General features: G+C 42.9%; 1 pseudogene across 1 annotated transcript; it reads right to left on the bottom strand.

The window, feature by feature from the left end:
• Nucleotides 1-709: 709 nt before the first annotated feature.
• LOC306913881 (nuclear distribution protein nudE homolog 1-A-like) lies at nucleotides 710-1,821 on the bottom strand (annotated as a pseudogene). The gene has a single exon. The product of its transcript is annotated as a nuclear distribution protein nudE homolog 1-A-like (transcript).
• Nucleotides 1,822-6,999: the final 5,178 nt, after the last annotated feature.

Genomic DNA, 6,999 nt, shown 5'->3' with positions numbered 1-6,999 from the left:
CCTGGTCCTACATTAAAAGGATCCTTTTCGACTGAACTCAGCGAAATCTGATTTTATAGTTCCCGTAAAACACTTACATTTTGCCAATTTTGCAAATTGAATTGAATTGAATTCACTTTGGACAGTATCAACATCAGAATACTGTCCAATACTTAATACTCCCCCAGTCAAAAAACCTCTGTTTTAAATAGACACTCGTGCTTTCTAAGGTGTGATTTGGGTCCCTAAAGATGAATACAAAATCAATATCAACATCTTAATACTGTCCAATACTTAGATAGGGAGGGTGCTTTATAAGCGCTGAGTGAGCGCTTATACATATAATTATACATGGTTATGAGAAGATTATAATGTCTTATAAGTGTGTTCATAATGCGTTATAAACATGGGATGCATAGCAAGTGTTACCAGATATTACAATGACTTCAAGGTCAACTTTATTAGATATACAAGAACAAGTGTTTACTGTTTGCTATATAATGCATATAAAGTGTTGACAGTTGCGAGAACAATTACTACGCTTAATTGGATGAACCCCACCCCCCCTACTATCGATCAGTGGCTACAAAAAGTTAAACGGATATATAAAATGGAATATATGACAGCCCAGCTTCTAATTTCAAAATGAGATGGGCGTTGGTGGCGGAATATCTGGAATCTCCAAATGGGTAGAGCTGCGGGTCGGATATCTCTAACACCTGCTATATCACACAGGGTCAATTTAGGCATTTAGCAGATGCTCTTAATCCACCGCCGAGGGAGGGCTTCCTCTCCTTCTGTTGCACCGCCAAGTTGCACCAACTCCTGTCTCAGGTCTCGGGCCTCGTCCTTTAGTCTCTGGACGGACACCAGGAGGGTCTCCTTCTCGTCCAGCTCGCTCTCCAGGAAGGCGTTCCTCTCTATCACCTGGTTCATCCTCTGCTCAAAGTCATCCAGAGACATGATGGTGGCTCTCTCCAGGTCATGATGTATATTTGTGCAGCTGGTCTCTGCTAGGTCTGGTCCCTGATAGCGGTGGTCTCTGCTAGGTCTCCCTCCAGGGTGGAGATGTGACGATGCGCCTCCGAGTGCTGAGTCTCATACTTATCCTTGTAGCTCTTCCATGCGGAGGTGGTTGTTGGCAGGGAGCGGTTGCGTGCCTCACACTGTTTTAACTCAGTCTCCACCTCGTAATCCCTGCTCATCTGCTGGAACTCCTGGAGCTCCTCCTGGCTCTCCTCTGAACACCGATGTTTCTCTGCCAGATCCTTCCAGTATTTTACCTCCTCTTCCAAGGAGCTGAACTCCGGGACTTCCTGGTCCCCCATGTCTGGTGGTCCGAAGGGGGGCAAACAGCAGCTGTGGTGGCGAGTGTCACACACCAGGTTCAAAGCACTCCTCCTCACACTCCCAGTTTGAACTCAAATGGGGCTACCTCTAGCCCTAGGGGTACGTGCAGGTATAAAGTCCCGTTGCTCTGCGTGTTAAGGTGACGTCCATTCCAGACAGTCAAGCTTTAGGTTAGTTTTAGGGTCAACTCACAACGGCACTCCCTAAGGCAAATGATATTATCAGTTAGGCTACTCTATTTTTTAGTTTTTATTTTCCCTTTTCATTATTTTTTGTCTCATTATCTCGACGAAGGTGTATGTATGTGTAAATGTGTGCAATGGCGTGTATATGTGATTGTACATGCTTCTTTAGAGTATAATGTTTCCTATGTTTTGTTTGTTTTATACACTCAGTTAAAAAAATTAACTGAAGAAAGAAATATATTACATATTTTGTAATGTGAAACAAATTGCCTGTTAAATGATATTAAATGGCAATAAACAAGTTAAATATGCAACAATAAATCTGATAACAGAGTTGTGGAATCCTGTTATATACCTATATATATGGAGATCCCTGATGTCATCAATTTAATGTAAACTGTTTCTGAACATCCATTTGTGTAGTTCTTGTTCCACACACAAATGGAACTAAAATATGATTAATTTTTAAATGTCACCTAAATGTGGAATGTGAGCATCTGTGAGTAAACCGTGTCACCTATAAGTACCATAGGAAAGTGTGAAGGGTGGGTTAAGCAACCGGAGTGCCAAACAAGTGTCAAATACGGTGCTACATTTTGCAGCTGTGTTTGTGCATCACCATGCACCACAAACTGGATCGAAGCTTAATGCTTCTTTAAGGCCCCATGGTGAACCTTACTTATGATTGTATGAGTACTTTACTTTATGAGCCCTTTTATGGTGCTTTTCCATCACTCTAGCTGGCTTTTGGTACCAAGCAGGAACTTCATTTGTCAAGCGATGTCAATGACTCAATCAAAGTAGTGATTCTATCTCAACAATAAGTCTGCAGTGGTTTTTGTTGTTCTTTTTTGAGGGGTGCTAGCCCCTCCTATATCCAGCTTTTGTTCTGTGTGCACAAACTTTGTCCTACACAAACAATTTCACGTCATAGTGTCTGAGCAAATAGACTGTTACTTTACGTCATGATGATGTACAAGAATGTATAAGAGCGCCCCTCACTTCACATGGGTGTGATTATTTATTTTTTTTACAAGATAATTGTTTTGGCATTTCTGCTTTTGCCATTTTGGTAGCTATAGTTATGGGTAGAGAGGCTGCCTGGGAAGCAGAAGGTCCCGGCCCCAGTGTATACAGTATGTCAAGTATCCTCAGCAAGACATGCAGTTGACCCCTAAGTGCTCCCCGGGCACTAGTATTAATGGCACTTGTCCACTGCTCCAGTTAGGATGAGCAGAAGACAAATTTCACATTATGTGCAAATGTGACAAAAATACCCCAAATGCTTACTACTAGAAACATTATTATTATTAGTCGCAGTAGTCTGCAGTGTTGATAGTTCTGCTGTATTTGGAAAGCCAAAAACATCGAGTCAAGTTGAGCGATGCAGTAGAATACCTATAGAATGACAGACATCAGTATCAGTTGTTGGTTGCTCTCCTTGGGAGTGTGTGTGTGTGTGTGTGTGTGTGTGTGTGTGTGTGTGTGTGTGTGTGTGTGTGTGTGTGTGTGTGTGTGTGTGTGTGTGTGTGTGTGTGTGTGTGTGTGTGTGTGTGTGTGTGTGTGTGTGTGTGTGTGTGCGTGTGCGCGTGCGCGCTACAGGCGCAACTTAGCCAAATCACCATGCATGTCAATGGTTACTTTTCAGATTTTTTTACATGTTTGTTTAAAGTAATTTCAAGTTTGGAAGAAAGCTTCCCTGTTTAATTAAATCCCAGAACCAACTAACCCAACTAAATGCAAACCATGCTATAAATGTTCTACCTGCCATATCCACTTTGGAGGCTTTTCCCTGTATTAAACAGTTTCAGAAACTGGCCTTTGATCGTTGAACTAAATGTCTGATTGGTTTGCAAATGTCACTTGGTAAAATGGTTTGTGAGCATCCGTGAGAAAAAACATCACACCTAACTGATTTCCGCCCTAGACCTGACATTACGAATTGTGTGGTACTGTTCTGTAAGTATTGTGTGGTACTGTACTGTATGTATTGTGTGGTACTGTACTGTATGTATTGTGTGGTACTGTACTGTATGTATTGTGTGGTGCTGTACTGTATGTATTGTGTGGTACTGTACTGTATGTATTGTGTGGTACTGTACTGTATGTATTGTGTGGTACTGTACTGTATGTATTGTGTGGTACTGTACTGTATGTATTGTGTGGTACTGTACTGTATGTATTGTGTGGTGCTGTACTGTATGTATTGTGTGGTGCTGTACTGTATGTATTGTGTGGTGCTGTACTGTATGTATTGTGTGGTACTGTACTGTATGTATTGTGTGGTACTGTACTGTATGTATTGTGTGGTACTGTACTGTATGTATTGTGTGGTACTGTACTGTATGTATTGTGTGGTACTGTACTGTATGTATTGTGTGGTGCTGTACTGTATGTATTGTGTGGTACTGTACTGTATGTATTGTGTGGTACTGTACTGTATGTATTGTGTGGTACTGTACTGTATGTATTGTGTGGTACTGTACTGTATGTATTGTGTGGTACTGTACTGTATGTACGTGTGAAGATTCAAGCATGGTTGAGGTTGAGTGTTGAAGCGTCCCAAAGCTGTGCGTGTGCATGCTGACCATGAGTCAATGCAAACAGGATAGACGCTTCTAAGGCCCCATTGATATGAAGGTGAAGTAAATTAACTAATAGAGAGAAACAGTTTTCCTCCTCTATAGCACACAAACAAACACAAGGACTTGAAAATACTTAGGCTAAAATACGGAGAAGAAGTTCGGAGGCAGACAGGCAGGCAATGTTGTTTCGGAGTTCCGGTTTTATTTCAGAGTACAAAGTATAGCGTCACAGCCATGGCCTGGGCCTAGCCCACCAGCCTGACGGCTTGTGGAAACTAGCACAAATATACAGTAATTTCAGTTGGGTCTTTATACAGTAGGACAGAGACAAGAAATGCAAAGGTGGTCTCAGGTTCCCCAACCCCCGGCCTAAACCCAATGGTCAAACATCTCCATATATGGTATGGTCAGGTCACAAAGGAGAACAGTAGGTGTTCTAACATGCACCAAGCAACACCCGACCATTTGTTTGTGGTCATCAAGATAGTGGCCACTGGCTTTTCTTGTAGGAACAGCTGTTCTACTAGTTACTGATAAGAGGCAATTTAGGCTATGTCTAGTTTAATATTATTATGCTATTATTAATGAATTGTGGTTCCATAATACACCACAAAGGTAAGGTTGAAAATAGGTGAAGTGGTCCTTTAATTCAGGCTTAGGGGAATGTGAAATTGCTGCCTTCATGTTATAATTACCTTCATGTTATATATATTACCCTTGTTGGAAATTCTTGTAAGAAAAATTGATAGGTAATCAATGCTGCCAGAAGCTGTTTGCATTCATTTATGTGTGTGAGTGTGATTCTCTCGTACAATGAGAACCACTACTTCTGGTTCCTCACTCACAGCACAGAAGCAACGATAACTTGTATTGCTTTACCTGTATAACCCAGGGTTCTATACAAAAGTGCTGCTAAAGAGTTTTTATTCTTACAGTGTCTTACGTGTCTTTCTATGCCTGTACTATTGCCAACTCTATATCTTGTTGATATTTATTATATGTCATTGTTATCTTACTGTACAATAATGCCAAGAGTACCTGTATGTATGAATGACAAGTTTTAGCAATGGAAATGTGCGCCACACTGAACACCTCCCTTCCAGGTCCTCCCCTCACTCCCTCTTGCTCCTTCCCTCCTTCCCTCCCTCTGTCTCCGCTCTCATCCATCCATTCCTGGGAGAGGGAGAGAGGAAAGGAGTGTACTCGCACACCATGTTGTCCACGCATCTGCTACTGTCACTGCTCATCTGTTTGGTGAACCCCGCGACTGCCAGCGTCGACGCCTCTTCTTTCAGGGATTGTGACCGCTTCCTGTACCGGCAACAGGCTCCGACGGGTATCAGGATCCCTGGGCTTCAGAGAATCTGCCAGCGCTATGGCAACGAACCGCGCTATGCCACCTTGTATGATGGCGCCCACAGGGTGCCCTTGTACTCTGCCTACATGTTCAAGGGCTCCACAGGGGACAGCATAGACGGTCTGCCTTGGATGCATGAACCACAGGTATATATGCGTGTTTCTGTCTGTGTCAATGGTCAGGTTGTGCCTCTGCTACGGGTCAGTGGAAAAGACTGCTGACTACGACAGCTTTGCGTGGAGGCTCAGTGGTACTTTGACTATATGACTTATTACTGCTAGGTTTAATACAGTAGCTATCGTGTTTGAATTGCCTATGTAAAGAATTTATATGTCCATTGTGTGTGGTAGATAGAGCCCTACATTTATAGTGTAGTCAATTCACAATGTCAATGATGTTCCTTTTCCCACTCTTGGGTCTGTTTTGATCAGCCTTCATCACTGTTGCCTCCTCCAGTTATCCAGTGGCGCTGCTGCAGGTGACATGCAGCCCTTCCCCACGGTAGATGTGCCGCTGCAGAGGTTGGAGGAGAGCCAGGCGGTGCTGGCTGATTATTCAAACTCAGTCTCTAACCAGCGGGGCCAGCTGAACCCAGACCAGCATCAGTTGAGCCCGGATGACAAGGCTTCTACCTACACCCTGACCAACGTGGTGCCTCTGGCCAGCGAATTCCTACATTCCCACTGGCTGCCGTACTTAAACCACATCCGCCTGCGCCTCAATAACTACTGCAGAGGCACAGCATACATCATCACAGGAATGACCACCATGGGTCATATGATACGTAGAGACAATGTCGACCGATTGTCTGTGCCAAAGCACCTTTGGTCGGCCTACTGTTGCCCCAAGTTTGACCCTTCCACACCGTACGAGATCCGGTACAAGTTCCCATCCTATGCAGCCTATGGCCTTAACGATGCCATAGGCAACACAGTAACAGAGACATCGACAAAGGCCATCGAGGCACTGGTGAAGAAAGAGATGGGGGTCGATCGAAACTTTCAACTGTTTGATGGAAACTGTGCTCCAGAGATGTGAATTGTCAGAGCGTAGATATAATGGTGAGGTGATAGACCTGATCTTTTAGAGTGTAGGCGTAGCCACAGGAAGACAGACAGTGGTAGGCTAAGCACAAAAACATTTCCCTGGCTTGATGTGATGCTGTTTATGTGATTGCTCACCAATAAAGTTTTGCCAATTAAATGTTATGTTTAACGGAGTGTCCTTTTTCTAATAAAGTCAGTAATTGTATCTATAGGACATGCATTTGTGAATCAATAAACTTACTTGGGAAATGGCTTTTCAACGATTTGCTATGAATAGTGGATGATAAAACATAAGCTTTGGGCCCTTATCGGTTATTCAAATGGTAAATCATTATGGACTATCACTGTTGTCCACATTCACACTTCCTCCTCACCTTAAGTAAAAAGTATACACGCACACACACACACCCAAATATATAGTGCTGTTAAATGATTTACCATTGCATATTATTTGTATAAACAAATATGCTTGCTTCATGCTAATTAATTTTATTTAT

Source organism: Electrona antarctica (assembly GCF_951216825.1).
Source record: "Electrona antarctica genome assembly, chromosome: 21".
NCBI classification, from domain to species: Eukaryota; Metazoa; Chordata; class Actinopteri; order Myctophiformes; family Myctophidae; genus Electrona; species Electrona antarctica.
This window is presented reverse-complemented; position numbering and strand designations above follow the sequence as displayed.